The 21,387-nt window shown below is 42.9% G+C and overlaps 1 pseudogene across 1 annotated transcript in view; it reads right to left on the reverse strand.

Moving 5' to 3' along the window:
* Nucleotides 1-301: 301 nt before the first annotated feature.
* The window catches only part of LOC143559093 (uncharacterized), a 45,325-nt pseudogene continuing 24,239 nt past the window's right edge, over nt 302-21,387 (reverse strand). The window contains exons 14-19 of the transcript XR_013139873.1: nt 10,209-10,369; nt 10,006-10,121; nt 1,156-1,305; nt 945-1,054; nt 512-811; nt 302-347 (exon numbers count right to left, since the gene is read on the reverse strand). The product of XR_013139873.1 is annotated as an uncharacterized LOC143559093 (transcript). The remainder of the gene's footprint in view (nt 348-511; nt 812-944; nt 1,055-1,155; nt 1,306-10,005; nt 10,122-10,208; nt 10,370-21,387) is intronic.

Consider the following 21,387-nt stretch of genomic DNA (forward strand, 5'->3'; position numbering starts at 1 on the left):
TAGTCGATCCCGCGGGCCGTGGGGTTCCGGGGAACGAACGCACAATGTGCATGCCGCCGCAACGCTGGCGGTCCAGCGGGCAGGGAGGGGCCGCCGTGATAAGCAGGCCGTCCACCAGGTCTCCATGGCCCAGAGATATCTCAAGCTTGGTGACGTACCCGCCACCCATCAAGGACCCTCGTCCCTGCCTTAACTGATAGGCGACAAAGTAGTCTGCAAACCCCCTAGCGAGGTTGCAGTGCTTGTGTGTCAGCAGACACCTAAAAAAAAACAGGTCGCGCAGGCTACAGTGATACGCGCCCTAATTGCGACCCACAATGAACATTGCAATCAGCCTGTGAAGGTTCCTGTGTAATATAAGATAATATAATTTATTAATAATAATAATAATTATATTATATTATATTATATTATATTATATTATATTATATTATATTATATTATATTATATTATATTATATTATATTATATTATATTATACTAAACAATAGAATACATTTTAAGAACGTACCTGTGCAGCGGGTCCCTAATAAACGAGACCTTGGAACTGGTGCCCAAGGTCCTATCCCCGAAGTCGTGATCGCTGATGGCCCGCCACCATACCCGCAGCTCGTCCTCTGGCATCTGGTGGATGCTCTCCGTGTATATCGGGCTGCGTACCTCCTGCGCGGTGTATAAGCCCAGAGCAACCGCGAACTCCTCCATCGAGAGATGGACGTCATGCCCGAACATGCTAAAGTAAACCTCCGACTGTGTCGTATCGGCGCCTGGCACCCTCATCTGAATCTCTGGCGTACCAGGCGCGCGGGGCCTGCAATAATATAATATAATATAATATAATATAATATAATATAATATAATATAATATAATATAATATAATATAATATAATATAATATAATATAATATAATATAATATAATATAACAATGTGGAGTAAACTTACGTAACGCGTATCGTGGAGTAAACCTCCACTGTCAGCTCCCGGTGAGATGATAGTGGCATACTGAAGCATCGGCTCCATGGCGTATCCTGTCCAATATACTCAGCCGCCCGCTGGTGCGCGTCACAGGACTCAAAAAACGATCAGGAAATAATCGTGCTGAGAAACGGGTGCATATGGTGTTGGCGAATGTATCGTGTGTGGGCGTCCGAACCCTCAGCGAATTGCACATGAGGGTAAGTGAGCAACACGTTGTTGCCCACGGGGGTCCGCGGCCGGCCACGACCCCGCCTCTGGCCCTGGGCCCCGCGGCCTCGCCCTGCCCGAGCTGCTCGAGCTCGTGCTCAATCTCGTCGTCCACAAACTATAATAATAAAAAATAATAATAACAATTAAAACAATAACAATTACAATAATAACAATAAATAGTAATAATAAATATTCATAATAATATTTATAATAATATTTACAACAAATAATAATAATAATTATAATAAAAATATTAATAATAACAATAAATACTAATAATAAATATTATTAATAATATTTATAACCAATAATAATAATAATTATAATAAAAATATTAATAATAACAATAAATACTAATAATAAATATTATTAATAATATTTATAACAAATAATAATAATAATTATAATAAAAATATTAATAATAACAATAAATACTAATAATAAATATTATTAATAATATTTAAAACAAATAATAATAATAATAATAATTATAATAAAAATATTAATAATAATAATAAATACTAGTAGAAAAAAAAATTATATCAGAAGCGACGTATAGAGCTATACGCCACGTCTGACAGTCCAGGTTAACCGACGGCCGGAGTCCGGCCGTAAAACGGCCGAACTCCGGCCGACAGTTTTATCTATCCAAACAACATAATCAACATCATCACATCATCAACAACACATATTAATCATCATGTTAACCTAATCATCATCATTAATATAATTTTAAAAAGTTACCTCCATATCGTGTCGGTGTCGGGTGAAATCTCATCGGCTTGTTTGGTATTCCGGTCGCCGTCCGATATAGGCTCGTGTGTGGATGCTCGGTCGTTCCAGCGGGAGTTTTGAAATTTGAAAGTGGGCGTCTGAGTAGGCGTCTGCTGATAATATGGGGTCCTAGACGCCACGTATAGGCCTATACGTGGCGTCTTAGGCCTAAGTCTGGTAGCTGAATAGACGTCTGTTGATATAAGGGGTCCTAGAGTATAGTCCTATACGTGGCGTCTTAGGCCTATTTTTTAATTTAATTATCATTATTTATTAGTATTTATTATTTATTAGTTATTAATATTAATATTAATTTGTTATTTAGTTATTATTATTTATTATTATTATTGTTATTATTATTATTATTTTTTGTTATTTAGTTATTAATATTAATATTAGTTTGTTATTTAATTATTGTTATAGACTTTTTTGTCCATTGATACTATGTCTTCTATAAGCTGTCTAGATCTACGTTAGAGGATTCCCTTCGCCAACCCTGGTGTATGTCTTCGTACTCCTTCAAACGCTGTCCGAACCGTGTTTTCCATTCGAGCGCCGCCGGTACGACATTTCTTTCCCAATTAGGGTTTGGCCTAGGCATTGGGAAATCCCCTAACAGGTTTATATATATCTAGTGATCACCTCCCCAGTTAGCGATGCCTATAACCTGTGGATTCGGAACCAAGTCAGGACCGATTCTCAATGGGAAGTTAGATTCGGTCTGATTTCCAACTAGGTTGACTAACACTCACGCGTATGTCTGAACAGCCACGTGCCCGTGACCGGGTAAGCTGAACCAACGACTCGGTGGCGCCGGTTTGACCGTGTTGTAGTACGGAATGCTGGAATGAACCCATCCGTACAATCTGTCATCCTCTTTGTTGAACATCGCCCTCCACCACCCTTCGTTCGTTTCCAGCTCGTTCTGCATCGCCCGCCTAATATCCGGCCAAACTTTCTCATGTATCCCCAAACCCACTGCACTTGATTGAAAACCGCAGTTACCGTCTGGGCGTACGTTTTTGATGTCTGTGACGAACGGCTGGGCCAAGCTAGGAATGACGCTCCTAAACGTTTCTATCGTCGGTACTTACGCAGGCGAAACCATCAAAGGAAACCCGAGGTGAGCTCCCGTAGGTCGTCCACGAGGAGTTTTAAACCGCGACGCTGACTGGGACGACGAACGATTCATCGAGGATGGGATGGGGTTTTCTTGGCTGGCCCCTATGACGAGGATGGGTTGTAGGAGCTGTGTCTGGGGAGATCTGGAGCGGGGGTGTATGCGCTGTGCCTCAGGGCATCTGGTTTTTTGGGACGCCCCCGAGGATCATCTCTTTTTTCTGGCTCCTTCTTTTTAGATCTCCCTGGAATAGCAGACAAGAGCCTGGCGAAAAAACTTTTCTTTTGATTAGGGTCATTGTATCTGTGATGTCCCATAGACCTGCTGCGTAGTCTGGCTCTTCGTTCGGCGGACAGGCTAGATCAAAATTAAGCCTCCTTCAGAACAGGTCAAAGTCCTCTATTGGGATACACGTGTCGTTAACTATGTATCCCTCAATCCGACAGGCACATGGCAGCCCCGAAGACGAATATAAATGGTGGTCGCTGTCACACCCCGATCCAGGGCCTAGAAGTGTGACAATCAGTTGGTACCTGTGTTGTAAATATATCAGAGTAGCGGGTTCATTTTAGCGGAAGACTTTAAATATTAAAATATTAATTTACATTATCAAAATTTCTAAGGAATTAAATACCCGAGTTTCAGTTTTACAAAATCATAATATTAATTATACAAGGATTTATATTTATCAAAAACGAGCCATCTGTAGCGATCTTTTAATGACTCCCATCCTTGTATATCATCTATAATCATCAAGTTACATGCATAGGTGGGAAAAACACGTCAGCTATATGCTGGTGAAACGTTGACTCGATAAAATATTTATAACAGTCGTTAAATACAAGCATAGTTTTCTGTTTCACAATCTCAGCAGGAACGCCTGTCCATTCCCGGGATTTGTACCACTGCCCTACACACACAATTCAAAGTTTCCCCGAGTATATAGCCCTTGTTCGGAGACAACCTTCCCCTAGGCTATATAACCCTGTTGGAGAACCGGTTATGACTGACTTGGTTTTGTATGCCAATTATCAGTTATGTTTGGATCCAGACACATGTGTATTCGGTCTGAGTTGCTTTTTATTATCTATTTTGTATTATAACGATTTAGAGATTATATCTCGTGCAAACATTTGTCAGACTCTTTGTAATAAACAACCAGTCTATTACAAGAGTAAAAATCAGTTCAGACAGTAAAAGGTTAACATGTTCACCTCGTGTATCAGTAGTAAATATCAACCTCCTTGACTTCAGTATGCTATTAACCTATATTCATAATAGGAATGCATCAGTACCTAATTGGTATAATTCAGCAGACTTTAAGTCTGTTACAGTTTCAGCAGACTCGCGGTCTGGTCAGCAGACTCAATGTCTGATTCAGTTTCAGCAGACCCGAGGTCTGATCAGCAGACTCTTAGGTCTGACCCAACCTTAGTATAGTTATAGTCGTTTTATAAAAATACTTTGGATTTACATATGACGTTTGGAATAGCACGCTTTGGCCTAATAAAGGATATCACGTTGGCAAACTTCTCCAGGTAAGCAAACGGGTCCCGCGGTTGATTGGGATTTGTACGAATTGCTTTCCTTAGGCAAGAAGAGTCTACTAATGATACCCCCCCTTCCAGTTACTACATTCCCGTCAAAATAATAGTTTTGATAACATTACTTCACGTGGAAGCAACGTCTTTGCTTTATAAAACATTACTTGGAAAATACCTACAGTTTAACGACTATACCCTTAACTAAGCTATATCTTATGTATTTAAAGTAACTAATAAAGTAACTTAACCTTAATCCTATCTTAATCGGCTAGGCGAGAACAAAAGATGAGAGATTCAGCAGTAGTTCAGCTCGTATCTTGATTACGAGATCAGCAGTTCGTTAAACAGCGTAACGACACTCCGGTTCTTCACGAAAACAGCCCTCGACACCCTAGAACACCTTTGGCACGATTTCCCAGGTTAAGTGTGTGAAATGAGTGTGAAAATGGGATGAATGGGCTGTGTTCGTGGCTGCCTATTTATACCCGTTTTTATGCATCTTCGCGATACGCGAAGTTGCTTAAGTCGGAGCCGCAATCTTGCATGTCAACCCCAGGCTGCCACGTGTCACCACGTCACTGGATAACGTTGAAATGTGTGCTAGCATCTTCACGATACGCGAAGGGTTCCTTCGACCTTCAAGATTCTTGAGCGAGTCGGAAAAGTAGCCTACCGACTCGAACTACCGGAAGAACTCACCGGTGTTCATCCGACCTTTCATGTTTCAAATCTCAAGAAGTTCTTAGCCGAAGGTAGTCACCATATACCTCTCGATGAAGTACAAGTCAATGAATAAATGATTATGGTTGAACGACCCGTTGAAATCATGGACCGCAATGAAAAAAAACCAAGCGAAGTCGCATTAAGTTAGTTAAAGTTCGATGGGAATCACGGCGTGGCGCGGAGTTTACATGGGAACGAGAAGACTCGATGAAGGAGAAATATCCACATTTGTTTACATCATCTTAATTTCGGGACGAAATTTCCTAAAGTAGGGGATACTGTGACATTTGTCAATTTCGGGTTATTTTATACTTGTATTCTTAATGTAAACTCGACCCGTTTTGTATCCCGAACCTTATGATATTATCAAAATGATGAATTGTATGTTACATATTTGTTTTATAGTTGTTGGATAAAAAAAACACCCTTTTCGGTTCTTAAAATTCCCCGAAAACGCTCAAAACGAACTCCAGGGACTAAAACTACCAAAATGGAGATTTGAAGGACCCATTTGTAGTTTGTGCTTTCTTGGGTCTACAACCAACCCATTTTCATGAAACACCCTTTATGAAAGACCCATTCAACTTACCCTATATATACACACCCATCTTCTTCATTTGTGCTTGCTCATTTCTTCATTTCTCTCTCAAATTCTTGAATTCTAAGGTTGTTCTTCATAAGCTAATCTTTTATTTTAACTAACTTCTCAATACTTAAAGCTTGATGTTACAACATATATATAACATACACTCCTTGTTTACCTTCGGTCTTTCATTTTCTCCGGTCTTGGCCGGTTGAAATGTCAGGCTAGTAAGGCAAGGTTACATGGAGGACTTTGTAGTCCTTGTTTATATATTTAACAAATCTAACCATATAACTTGTTATTCTTGCTTAACTTCTACATATTTTAGTTTATTGTTCATATTTGTCAAGTTCCATGGTATTGGGTATGTGGTGACTAGCCTCGGTTTCATCCCGAGTTAAGAACCGAACCAAAAACCGAATTTTTGTTTAAAGGCTTTATTGTTAACTTTTTGAATGTAAAACTTGAGTATTATTATTTATATGTTATTTTACAAGTTCCATGGTAATTGGGTATGTGGTAACCATCCTCGGTCTTATTCCGAGTCAAGGACCGAACCAAAAACCGAACTTTTGTTTAAAAGCTTTATTGTTAACTTTTTGAATGTAAAACTTGAGTATTATTATTTATAAGTTATTTTACAAATTCCATGGTAATTGGGTATGTGGTAACCATCCTCGGTCTTATTCCGAGTCAAGGACCGAACCAAAAACCAAACTAAACCGAGTTCACTCGCTTAAGACACACAAGTGTGTTTTTAGCCACCAAAACTCATATTTTTCTTCAAGATTATATTTTAAATCAATTTTAGTTAATTTCTAAACATACTTCGCATGTCGGTAACCAACTTGATCTTATAACAAGTTCGAACCGATAAAGTCGTATACTCGCTTAACGAACGTTAAGGTTTTTCACAATAGAACTACATACTTGGTTAGGTCTATTTTGATTTTAGTGAGTTATCTCATAACATTTATTATTTTGGGAAGTTAACTGTGAGCTTGGTCAATTATCAAGTCTCGAACCGACAAACCCGAACACTCGTTTAAACCTCGTTTTGGTATTCTTATAACCAAGGGTTTTGCAATATCACATTTTAACCCACATTATTACGTAACATAGGTTGAGTAAAAAAAGAAAAAAACTAATGAATAGAATACCGAGACCCGGTTTCGAGTAAACTTATTTTACAAAACTCGTTTCTTTAATTTCTCAAATATTTACATTTTAAATCCTAAACTTTATTTATTTACTTTATTTGTCAAATATTTTATTTTAAACCCTTCCAATACTACCTACTAACACAAGACCCGTTTAATATAGGTCTTGCTCGTTAAACCGATCTCTCCGATTATTCACGACACTATCTTTCAAGTTACTTGTTAATGCGAGTACTTTTTCATCCCACGTTTTCCATCTTTCGTTTTGGGGGTGGCATTGCATACTTATTCAAATTCAAATGATTTATACTTGAGTCTTTAACCACAACACGTATTGTATATGTTTACTTAAATAAATGCTCGATTTGGTGTTATATGCTTTACATGATTATGTGCAAATTCTTGAATGCTAAGGCGGGTAGCCTCATCAAAGTATGATCATACGTTAATTCCGAGTATATATGGTATCCCCATATAGAAAGGTGTCGTCAATGTATTCTTATTGACGATTTCATTATTGTCGTCAATGTATTCTTATTGACAATTTTATTATCTAAATTGTTGCTATTATTTATTGTTTTCATATACTAGTTGTGGATTTCATACTATATACTTATTGTCCAAAACTATGAAAATTGCTCACCAACCTTCGTGTTGATAAACTCTATTTTATGCAATGTTACATGTTTGATGTTAGCTTGATTGGATTACTTGAAGAAACTTATCATCTTGGCTTTAGGATATTAGAAAATGAAAGAACAAGTTATTTGTTTATCTATCTATTTGGCATTTTGTATGAACAATTGTTGTGTTATTTATGATGATATGGATTTAAATGAGTTGTTTAAATATTGTAACTTTATAGTGTCGTTGTGCAATGAGCAATCATGTCGCGCCTCGACGTTTCCGCCTTCATTGGTCGGGGTGTGACACCAGTCAAACAAGAAGAAGAGAAAAATAACGAAGACAATTGCTATTGTATGGATTGTTGTTTGAGTTTGTGCTTTCATTGTGTATTATGCAAACGTGTCAACGAATTCTGTAAACATACGTGTTAATATCCGGGTCAGCACCAAACCTAAACCCACGTCTGCATACGTGTCAACCGGTTCAGCTAAGTGCGAACTAATATCTCAATCTGGTGCTCGTTATGTTCGAGCAATGACCAAATTTTCACCTATCTGTCCAAAGTAGGGGCTCCCGTTCTCGCTGCCGTTAGCGGATACCGCGGATCTGAGAGATTCAAACTCATCAAACTAGCGTCTCGATCTGGTGCTGGTTATCTCGACGCAATGAATTCTTATACCGCACATCTACTATATATGTATACGTATATATAAAAGCCGATAATTCTTTAATATACGCAACATGAACAACTTAGAATACCCCCAACAAAAAATAAAACTAATAACAAGCCTAAGCTTAAGCATAGTGAAGACTGATATGTGTTCGAGTGAACACAACTACGGTTGTCGGTGGTGACCGGCGGTCAAGACCGTTGGAGTTCGAAGAAATCGAAGAGCCAGATTTGAGATGTCGATAACGAAAGCAGCCAAGAAATTGAAAGTTCGTTTGGAAATGCCAGTTTTCCCAAGTAAGCCACTGTAACTGATTGAAGATGCCCATAACGAAAGCAGCCAATAATTTAAAAGTTCGTTTCGCACTGTCAATTTTCCCAAATAAGTCCTGCTACTAAACGCCCTTTATCGAATTTCCAATAATAATATGTTATTGATAATTAAATATTATTAATATTAATAATAATCATAAATAACATTAATAATAACAAAAGAAAAGAAAAGAAATAAAAAAAGGAAAAAAAACCATAATAAGACAACACTGGTGGGCTTTTCTAGAAACACTCACTAACATAAATATAACATAATACAATATATCATAATATAATATAATAATTATATCATATTATATTATATTATATTATATTATACAATACGCTACACAAACGTAACTCCGAAAGTCTTGCGTCGCCGCCTAACCCCGACATCTGACTCTCTGACGTACATCAGATATCTAATAATAATAATATTTTAGTACTAATAATAATAGAAAACTAAATGCTTTGATACTAATAATTATATGTTTAGAATAAAAATAATAATAATATAATAATTAATATTTTAATAGTATTTTATTATAATTATTTGAATAATATTTTAATAATAATAAAAATATAATAATTTATATTTAAATAGTATTTAAATATTATTATTTTAATAATAATAATAATAATACTATTTTAATAAATACAATAATAGTATTTTATTTTACTAACAATAATATTTCATAACAACAATATCTTAATAATGATATTAATATTTTAATAGTAATAATATAATAAAAATTTGTTTAATTCCTCACTTTTGCATGATAAGAGTGGCCACCAGCCCGATGGTCACAATCCATAAAGTTTTGGTGAAGTAACATTTGTTCATTGGTTGAATGTATTTTTTATTTATTTATTTCTTTGTATTAAAAATATTAAAATAGGAATGACTTTTTTTTTAACATCGAGCGCACACTCTTAACACATACTCTACCCTTAAAATCACCATACTTGCAATCTGTAGGATTTGAATCTATAATCACTTGGTTAGAGAGCACACTACTTCACCACCACGTCTCGTTGAGACTTAAGTAGATTGATTGGTGGAGGTAGATTGATTGGTGGAGGTTAATGCTGGAAAAGATACTAATGTAATTACACTCAGGTGAAATTGAGAAATCCGTGGTATTAAACATAGCCTTACACAAACTTCTTTTCCTTTTTCAACTTGCAAGAAACTTGACATTTTGATACATTAATGACAATTTGACGTCTAGAAGATCAAAAGTACATACAAATAAATTACAAATGTGATTTTGTATGATATAAAAACGAAACCACATTTACAGCAATAGGACTCCTAACCCTGTGAACCTCATTTCTCCATGTCAATGATCCAAACTCAAAGCTGCCATTGCTACCTTTATAAGGTACGAAATCGATCCTGTAAGTCATCTTCTCCCCTGATTTTGAAAACCTAAGGACATCAGGATAAACCGAAGCTTTTACTCCTGCAATTGCTTCTAACTTTTAATAATAAACGGTCGGACCTTCACCGATGTATTTAACAGTCCTGTAAACTGATAAATTTTCAGCCATGTTAGCAACACCGATTGACAGATAGTTGAAGTTATAGGAGGGAGAGGGAGGATTCTTGCAGTAAACCAGTGTCCCAGTCAAGTTCTTGAGTTGTGCAACGCGTGCCCCGTAGCTGCATAGGAGATCAATGAGATTGTTGATGTTAAATTCGTAAATGAGTCCCGGGTTTACCGCTGCAGCTGGATTTATGTGTCCTGATCCGTAATCAAAGGGATTTGTGAAGAGGTATGTACCCGCCTCAACACCGAGCGGGGCGGGTCAACCCACAAGATATAGACAAGAGGCTTGAAATCAAGACATTACGAAGGCACAAAGCCAAAACCTATGCGCATGGCGCATATCACATATGCTCACGCATATCACATATGCTCAGGCATCACATATGCTCAGGCATCACATATGCTCACGCGTATCACATGCTCACGCATATCACATCTGCGCGTGGCGCATCCGCGCGTGGCGCATATCACATGCTTGTGCATATCACATCTGCGCATGAAACATCTGCGCGTGAGAATAAAGAGAAGACATCGCGCATCCTCAGGATAGGCGCATATCACACATGCACATAATCAACCTCGTCCTTATCCAAATTAGGGTAAGGACAACCTTGATTGTGCACGTCAGACAACCTTCCAGAAGGTATCTTTTTAAGGAATAAAGAATATGCTGATGTTGACAGCTGCCAATGAAAGGTGGACAACTCAGCAAAACCCATGTGCAACTAACCAATGAAAAAGCACCAGGTGTCCCAAAGGACACGTGGCGCGAAGCTATAGGAGGAGGCCAAAAAGGCCCTAATTGGGTCTGAGCCCAATCATTGGAAACCCTAGCACTATAAATACCACATCAACTCCACAAGGAGGGACACACCCAATTACACAGTATTCAGCTATATTAAGCAATACACTCCAATTTCCTTACTCTCAGATTATTATCTTCTCCTACAAATTCTTATTCTCACATCGGAGGGTTACCCCAAAGAGGACCCCTCTGTCCCTTTCTGAGGGGTAAGTTTACGGTGCTGTTCATTTTGTAGGTTGAAGAATCCAGATCCCAGAGAACCATCGGTGAAATAGCATAATCACACCCGAGGAAAGTTGATCGTCTACCAGCGAGTCGATCCACGTTTCTTCATTGGCGCCATCCGTGGGAGAACGGCAACAAAATCTCATCAGTTCTCTAAAAAAACAAATTTTCACCATGGTTTCTGGTGTTCGTAACGTCGATCGAGTTCTGGAGGATATTGAACGTGAGGATGTTAATGAGGGACAACAGTTTCTGAGGGTGCCGCGTGACTCTACGCGCACCACCAGTAACCATCCTTTCATCACAACTCCTCATGGCCAGACTGAAACTCCTCTAGACGATCTCACGCTCCAAAATCTTGCCGGCGCGAAACAAAAAGGACCAATGGGTCCAGAAGATGAAACCAATGACCCTAAAGAATGGCTCATAAACGAGCAACGACGTCTAATGGACAAGTACAATGAGATGGTCAAAAACAAAAAGCTAGCCGACTTAACACAAAGGCTAGCGTTTGATAAGCAAACCGTTCATGGAACAAGAAGGGGGCGCGCGCCGGAAGAGGGTCACTCTGTTCACACTGAACACGCTGAGTTTAGTGATGAAGAAGTGCACAGCATGAGGAGGACGCGAGATACTCATGCAGGAGGCTCACAGCTCCGCGCGCACATGAACATGGCGCCTGGAGCCAAAGCCGATCTGGATCTGCACACACCATACAGCCCACCAGTGAGAGGGCAAGTGGATGTAACCACACCGTACAGGCCAGCCATCATGGTGAAACATTCAAAATTCACTGAGCGCATTGCGAAGGCCCCCATTCAGCACAAAACCAAGATGCCAAGTGGTTTGGGCAAATATGACGGTACAACAGATCCAGACGATTTCTTACAAGGTTTTTACAACACTGGAAACCTAGAAAGCTGGACGATGCCAACATGGTGTCACATGTTTGCTCGCTGCCTCACGGGCGCGGCGCGTGTCTGGTTCGAGAGCTTGCCGACTGGGCAAATCGATGGGTTCGAGGAACTATTGGAAAATTTCCAAGCCCACTTCGTACAGGAGCGCAGACACACGCGCGACCCTGATGACATCATGCACTGCGTGCGCAGGAATGATGAAACGATTGAAGACTACATAACTCGTTTCAATCAAAAGTCTCTGGCAATCGGAGGTATCACTGAGCAACTATTGCGCGTGGCCTTTATACAAGGCGCACGCAGTGATCAACTCCGCCGAGCTCTCGTAAGCAGAGATGGCATGCCAACCACTTGGGCCAAGCTAATGGAAGCATCGCGAGTTTTCGCGAGAAATGAAAAACAAATTGCCCAAGATAGAGCGAGAGAAAGAGGGCATCAAGCAGAGGCACCGCGCAGCAACGAAAGAAGGGGCAAACAGAACACTGTATGGTCCAGGTTGCAACCAACCAGTTTCTCTCCCGCAGAAAAGCAGGCGCAACCAAGCTCACCTCAGCCCCAAAAAGACATTCGTAATCGCGAAGGTGATAAGAGGGAAGGCGGCAGAGATCCTAACAGACATCTGCCAAGAATATGGACTCCCCTCACAAAAACGCCTTCACAAGTGTTAAGCACTGAGAATGTCCAGTTCAAAAGCCCCAAGCCACTACACTACAAGGGACCATCAAACAGTGGCAAGTACTGTGAGTTTCACAAGTCCACAGGACACAACACTGATGCATGCCATCACTTGAAGGATGCAATTGAAAAAGATGTGAAATCAGGCAAGCTGGCTCACCTGGTGAAAAACGCAAGACCAGAAAATGAACAACCAGAAGGAGCCTCTGCCAGCAAAAAGTTCAAAAGAATCTGTGTAGCCGAGGGAGGAAGGCAAGGGCAAACATCAAGAAAGAGAAGCGCGCAAATCCAAGGAGATTGGCACGAGCAACAAGTAATCTTCCCAAGAATCAGGGGAGGCCCTTCTATCAGCAGTCCTCTTGTCATCACTACACACATTGCTCATTATGAAGTGTCAAAAGTCCTGGTGGACACTGGCAGCGAATCAGACATTATGTATGAGCAATGTTTCAGAAAACTGGATCCGGCAGACCAAGCAAGGCTTGAAATTGTGAATGCACCAATCTCTGGTGTTTCAAATGAAATCATCCATCCATTAGGTCAAATACAATTTGAACTAACCATGGGGGATGAGAAACACAAGCGAGCCGAAGTTGTCAACTTCTTGGTCTTAACTTCTTGGTCTTGCCCACCACTTCTTGCCACAATATGATCTTGGGTAGAGGAACGATTGCCCAATTTAACGCCATACCGTCGCCAGCGCACGGCGCGTTGGGGTTCCCAACACCAACAGGTGTAACTTTTGTATACCGAGATCATTTGTGTGCAGTGACAAGTACTCCGCGGGAAGGGAGAATGAAACTTCCAATGGCAGACAACGCGCCAGAGGAATGGATTCTCAACCCAAAATTCCCGGAGCAAACAATCACAACTGGCGCTACGATATCAGACGACACGAGGTTGAGAATGAAAAGATTGCTCACAGCATATATGTCGGTCTTCGCGTGGCAACACTCCGATATGACTGGGGTTCCGCGAGACCTGGCGCAACATTCTCTCAACACGTTCAAGTCTGTAGAGCCAATTGCTCAAAAGAAGAGAGTCATGGGGGACGAGAAGGCGAAGGCCATGAATGAGCAGGTTGAGGATCTACTGCGCGCAAACATCATCCGCCCGATACGATACCAGACAGGGTAGCCAACCCTGTGATGGTAAAGAAAAGTAACGGGTCGTGGAGGATGTGCATTGACTTCAAGGACCTCAATAAAGCATGCCCAAAAGATTGTTACCCTCTCCCAAACATCGACTCGAAGGTGGACTCCGTGGCGCCATTCAAGCTCAAATGTTTCCTGGATGCCTACAAGGGCTATCACCAGATTCAAATGGCACCACAAGACGAGGACAAGACCGCCTTCAGAACCGACAAGGGTGTTTTTTGTTACACGAAAATGCCCTTTGGTTTGAAGAATGCGGGAGCCACCTACCAAAGACTTATGGATTCTGTTTTCAGCGAGCAAATTGGAAGAAACCTAGAAGTCTACGTGGATGATTTGGTGATCAAAAGCAGGGTGGAAAAACAAATGCTCAAAGACATCGAAGAAACCCTTGGGCGCCTAAAGGAAGTTAACATGAAGCTCAATCCGAGCAAATGCACTTTCGGCGTACAAGAGGGAAAATTTCTAGGTGTAATGGTCACCAAGGATGGTTTCAAGGTGAACCCAGAAAAGGTGGAGGCCATCCTTGACATGCCCTCGCCATCCACCATGAAAGAAGTCCAGAAGCTGAATGGTAGATTGGTTTCAATCAACAGGTTCCTAGCGAACCATGCAAGCAAATCTACCCCATTTGTCAACACATTGAGGAATTGCTTAAAGAAAAGCCAATTCAAATGGACTCCTGAGGCCAAGCAAGCTTTCAGTAAGATAAAAGAATGTTTGATAAATCTGCCCGCGCTCACAGCTCCACTTCCTGGTGAAATCTTGACATTGTAGCTATCAGCAGGAGAGCGCGCCATCGGCGCAGTATTGTTGGTGGATCGCAAGGGAATCCAAACGCCAATATACTATGTGAGTCGGGTGCTGACAGATCCTGAGACGCGCTACTCCATCATGGAAAAGTTAGTTTTGTCACTAACACACGCGTCGCGCAAGCTTCATAGATATTTCAATGGTCATCCTATTGAAGTTCTAACTGGTTACAACATCCAGCAAGTCTTGCGACGTCCCGCGCTCTCGGGAAGGCTGACAAAATGGGCGCTGGAATTAGGAGAGCACACGATCGCCTATAAGCCCCGTCCAGCAATAAAGGGACAAGTCTTAGCTGATTTCATCGCAGATATCCCCGAGGGAAAAATTGAAGAGGCTCAGCGCGATGCAGACCCTCCGCGAGCCAATGATGAAGAAAATGTTTGGAGATTGTTCACTGACGGAGCTTCAAACAACGAAGGGTCCGGCGCAGGCCTAAAACTGGTGGATCCAGAGAATCATGAATATACTTACGCCATCAGGTTGGACTTCAAGAGCACCAACAATGAAGCTGAGTATGAAGCCCTGCTGGCTGGCCTGCGCATCGCGCACAAATTCGGAGTTAAAAAGCTAGAGGTCCATGTTGATTCATACTTGGTAGCAGCACAGGTCAATGGCCTTTATGATGCCAAGGAGAACACCATGCCTCTGTATCTAGAGCATGCGAAAAAGCTCATCGAGCAATTTGACTGCTTCAGAATCATTCATATTCCGCGCAGTGAAAACAAATCCGCTGACGCGCTGAGCAAGATGGCATCAACCAGCTTCGATCACTTTGGCAGAGATGTCAGAGTAGAAGTAATGAGCAACCCGTCGGTGGGAGCGAAGTCTATCCTTGTAACTCATACAACCCCTTCATCTTGGATAACTCCAATAATGGAATTCTTGAAGGGGGGAAAAGTACCGGACGATCGCGCACAGGCGAGGAAGATAAGACACAAGTCGCAGAACTATGAACTGCTTGATGGTACACTATATCGACGCTCTTATCTTGGACCGTTCATGAAATGCCTTGATGCTGAGGAAGCAAGCTATGTGATCAGAGAGATACACGAAGAAATCTGTGGAATACATGCTGGCCCGCGCATGGTGGTTGCCAAGGCAATGAGCGCAGGTTACTATTGGCCAGGCATGTACTTGGACGCTTTAAAAGAGATCCAAAAATGCAAAGCATGTCAGAGCTATGCGCCAAACACCATGCGACCAAAGAACAACTTGATTCCGGTGACCTCCGCATGGCCTTTCCACAAATGGGCAATCGATATTGTGGGTCCCCTACCGCAAGCGCAAGGGCGAGTAAAATTTTTGGTAGTGGCAGTAGACTATTTCACAAAATGGGTCGAAGCCAAGCCACTAGCAAAAATCACAGCCGAGGCGATGAAGCAGTTTATTTGGAGCCACATCATATGCCGTTTTGGCCTTCCCATGGAAATTGTGAGCGACAATGGCAAACAATTCACTGACAAGAAGATATCCAGCTGGCTCAAGGAATTGCGCATCAACCAAATTTTCACTTCAGTATACCACCCTCAGGGGAATGGCCAAGTGGAGCGCGCGAACCAAAGTTTGCTGAATGGGCTGAAGAAAAGGTTGGAGGGAGAATCCCATTCTTGGGTTGACGAGCTACCTAATGTCCTGTGGGCGCACAGGACATTAAGCAAAACCAGCAATGGCGAATCCCCGTTCAGCCTAACCTATGGAACGGAGGCAATGATTCCAGCAGAAATTGGATGCCCATCCCATAGAGTGCTCATGATGACCAAGATTGATAACGAGCGCGAAAGGAGGTTGGATCTCAACTTACTTGAAGGGCGCAGAGAGGCGGCTATCATCAGTGAAGCCAAATACAAGAAAAAACTGGAAAAATATTACAATCAGCGCGTGAAAGAATGCCACTTCAAGAAGAATGACTTTGTCCTTCGAAACAATGAAGCTAGCCGCGCGATTCCCCCGGGAAAGATGTCCCCCAATTGGGAGGGACCTTATCAAGTCTTGGAAGAATTGGGAAAAGGCGCATACGCCTTAAAAGATTTGAATGGAAAGAAGATCCCGCGCGCATGGAACGCAGCACAGCTTAGAAAATGTTTCATGTAAAAATTGTCAAATTTGTAATCAAGGCTCTTTAAGCCATTATGAATAATGATACGCGCTATTTTCTCTTAATGTGGATTCTATTACCTTTTGCATACATGTTTCACACTTCCCTTTATTAATTTTGAGCAATATGACAACATTGTATTGACATCAAAACGAAATAAAACGAAGTAAAACATACATGCGCGAGCTTCAAGCTCAAACGCGTTAACGAGTCTTAACTCTAAAACGTCAGGGCCTTAGCCCAATAATATGAGCCTTAGCTCAGGGCCTTAGCCCAATAATGTGAGCCTTAGCTCAAATCACTCACAACATCCATCTTACATGCTGCGCAGCCTGACCATAAAAATACCTAAGCACAACTAAGGCAAAGCAAATGCCAAAACATAGTTGTTAAGGTCTCAGGTCGAGGTCGCGCATGAAATTGTAATGGATATCTGAGTAACACATATTGACACGTAAAGGCTAAAAAACTCATAATTCCATATAATAAATGCGCAATAACGTCGCGCAAAAGAGGAATAATGAAAACGCCAAGGCACGTGTCAACATAATCAAGATATGGCAAAATCACTTACAATATGACAAGGATTAAGTATAATAATTTCCTTACAACCTTGTTCTTATTTCAACGTGCAAGCATATCTTATATTCAACAAGCAAACATGCAATATAAAGAGATGAATGGGGAATGCGCAAGATGCGAAGAAGGGAAAAACAAAATTTCATTCCAAAGCATTGAAATTTACAAGTTTACAAGATGATGAGATACAAACTACAAATAAAAATAAAAAACATGAAGGGCTTCTCAAGTCTCCACGTCGACGTCAGCCTCTTCATCGTCCTCATCACTGCCCTCAGCATCTGGCGCAGCCCGCTCCTCGTCATCTCCAAACTGACAATAGTCAAGTTGTTCATCCTGAATGGAGTCTTCTATCACAATAGTGTCAGGAGCGGATCCTTTGGCCACGCCAGAGCCGCTAGCAGGGGCAGCATTCCCCGCGCCATCACCGCCGCCACCAGCCCCTTCGCACTCGTCAAGTAATTTCTTTAGCGCGCCAAGATCGGGCTGGTCAGCAAGCGCGGATATCTGCAAATCATAAGGAAAAATATGAGTACAAAAAGACTTGGAAAATAAGTCAAGGTAATCTCATTAAGGTTAAAATACCTGCGCAAGGATGGAATGGGAGTATTCAAATACTTCTCCCCCATCTCGGCCATGTCCGTGCAGGCAACGTCGCTCTGATAAGGGTAGTCGGATGGGTTCTTCTTCAGCATGCCATATTCATAGCCATCCTTAAACCCTTCAGCTCGACCCACCAAGCGCGCGGCAGCGTTGCAATCCATCACAAGGGCCTGAAACTCGTCTGAGTATTTCATCGCGTAAGCGCAACGAGTCATCCCCTGTGAGATTAGCCATTGGCGATCCTGCGCGAGGGAAGCAACAGACGTCTCAAGAGCAGGAATCTGAGAGTTTAACAACTCAACAGTTTCCTTAGTCTGTTTCAGCTCCTCTTTGTCGGACGCTGCTGCCGCCAAGGCTTCTTCCTTTTCCGCTCGCGCAACATCGAGTGCTTCCTGGCTAGACGCTGCCGTCGCCAAGGCTTCATCTTTTTCGGCCTGCGCGGCCGCCAGCTCCTTCTTCAGGCGCGCAACCTCACTCTCCAGCGATGATTTGTCAGTTATAGACTGGACAAGAGCTTGGTCACGCGCCTCCGCGTCCAGCTCCAAGTCGCGCACTCTACGCGCGTACTTGGCCGCGTCAGCCTCGGCCGCCTGTAGCTTCTCCCGCGCAGCCTGTAGCTCATGCCCGCGCTTCACGAAGGCGGTGTTGGCACTTGCTCTGTTCTCACTGAGCTTTGCTTGGAGCTTCTCAGCTCTCTCTCGAGCATCAGAAAGATGCCAAGCAGACACTTTAGCCTCTTGCTTGGCTTCCGGAAGAGCATCACGTACCTTTACGTAATCATAGCGAAGCTCTTGGGAGGCAGCAAAGAAAGCCGACCCAGCAAACAGATGATCGTTGAGCAAGTCATCGTGAGCGCGGCCCTCCTGAAACCTTCTTTCAGCTGGAGGCACAGAATGAGCCCAGAAGTCCTCACACACACCCATGGACTGAAATGAGCTGTCCTCAGTAATGTTCCATCTCGGGCGGTAAATGTGATCGGCTTCCAGCAAACACAAAGTAATGATCTAAGTCATCAAAACACTAATATGAAAGTCCGCGCAGCGGAGCAAAAATGAACCTATACCTGCGGGGATGAAGCAGAAAAGTCAGCGCCAGCCCCACGAGAAGACTGCGCCGGAAAATCTCGTGGCGCTGCAGGGCTGGCGCGACCGCCGTCGGAGTCTTCAACTTGAACCTCCTCATCCTCCTCTGAAACAGGCCTTTTCTCCTGCGACCTAGAACCAAAATCAGTCTCGCGAGGAGGGCTGCGCGCAGGAGGAGGTGAGGGAGGTCTCGACGCCGCCAGTTCGGCGCGTAAAACGGCCTCCTGCTCCTTAGTAATCCCGATGAGGGGAGATTCAGCGCTTGCAGGAGCAGGAGCAGAACCAACGGCGCTGGCACCGGCGCCAGGAGTGCCGCCAGCAGCTTGTACGCCAGCAATGACTCCTATGAAAAAATCAACAAAAAGAAATGGTTCATGACTTGATCTAAAAGAAAAAGTCAGAAAATAAAAGCGCAATACATACCTTGGCGCAATTCCGTTAGCGAGTCAAACATCGCCATGAAGTCCATTCTTCCCTTTTTTGAGGGTAAAACAGGGGACTTCGAAGCGACCTCCGGCGCAGGCTTGGCACCTTGTTGCGCCTGAGGTTGGTCCACCGAGGTCGCCGGCTCTACAAACATTTGAGAGAGCAAAGATTCATTAGTAATTCTATCAGAATCGCGCACATAGAACCATAAAGGATAAGCAAAGTATACCTGTCGAAGAGGAAACGGCAGGCGCAACGCCGCTTCCCTTTTCCGCCGCGCGAAGGGAGGAAGTAATGGCACTATACCTCGTGTGGACAGGAGGTCTGCCCACTTTTTGAGGCAGGGAAGACAAGGAAAACTTGGTGGTAAACACCTGGGTTTTCTCAAGTCCCTTCGCCTGAGTAGGAGGATCCTGAACAACAGGGGCATCATCTTTCTTCTGTTTCTTACTGGCCCCTGCACCAGTTTTCCCCTTAGCTTTACGTTTTAGTTGGGGCACCTCAGCCTCCTCCTCCTCCTCCTCCTCTTCCGCGAGCTCCAGCTCGTAGTTTTCGAGCGCATCTACAATACGTGCAACGGAAATGTTAGCCAAATTTGGTGTTATAAAGGCATAAGCATAAGTACAAAGGCTTACCAGGCGCATCGCTGTCAAAGATAAATCCCAGATCAACAGGGATGAACATGTCATCGAAGCGATCGGGGAAGCCAACCTCCCCAGCGCCCAGCGCGACGGAGCCACCCTCCATATGCTCATCATAGGCGGCGTGGACATACTCCTTGCTGACTGCACAAAACAAGTCAAATGATATCAGCAAAACGAATTATATTTGCGCAGAAGTAATGCAATGAGATTAACTTACACAAGCCGTCAACTTGGATAACGGGCTCAGTCGCGCTGTCGGCCCACCTCCTGCTCATACCAACCCCCACCAGCGCCTCCTCGCAAATGTTCTTGGCGGGGGATGGTTCGGCAGTCAACTTTTTAACCCAGGCGCCAGTTGGGTTCTTGAAGACACCCACATCCACAGGCGCAGAAGAGATCGCGCGCATGGTCATGCGGATGGGGATCACACCAGCCCTGATATAGAAAAATCTCTCAGACCAGTCATGAAGGCTCTTGAATAAAACAGTGCAGCACTTGACCTTCTGACTGCGAGGAATAAATGAGAACCAAGAATCTTGGATCTTGGGCTTATAAAAAAACTGAAAGCGCCGAGGGGTGGGCTCCTCGCGCTGAGATTTGCACATGAACTCAAAGTGAGTCATGCGCACGAGTCCAAACTGATGGACTTGGGATATATGAATCCCATAAAACCTAAGCAGCGCACCCACAAACCTTGTCATCGGGAGACGAAGGTTGCAGTGGGTGAAAAAATGGCAATAAAGGGATATATAGCCGGTGGGCGGGTCCGCCGCCGTTTGCCCCGCCGCCGGCAGCATGCAGCCATACTCAGGGAGAAAACCCTGAGATGCGATAAGGCTGTCAAAATCGGACTGCCTCAGTTTACAGGGGATCTCATCCCACTTCTTCACTGCCTTGGTCTTCCCTATCTCCTCCGATGAGGCCTCAGCAGCCCTCTTCCCCTTGCCGGTCTTCTTCAACGTAGACATTGCTAACGATTTCACACGGCGATGGCTGGGGGAGATTGTGTTGTCAGAGCTATCAGACATACAACTTTAAAATTGGACAAAGGATGCTTCTGAAGAACAGTGACCTGGAAGCAGAAGACAGGCAATCGGAATAGAATGAAAGGAA

Source organism: Bidens hawaiensis, unplaced genomic scaffold (assembly GCF_021521415.1).
Source record: "Bidens hawaiensis isolate Kalapana, Puna unplaced genomic scaffold, B.hawaiensis_p1.1 tig00019696_1, whole genome shotgun sequence".
Lineage (NCBI taxonomy): Eukaryota > Viridiplantae > Streptophyta > Magnoliopsida > Asterales > Asteraceae > Bidens > Bidens hawaiensis.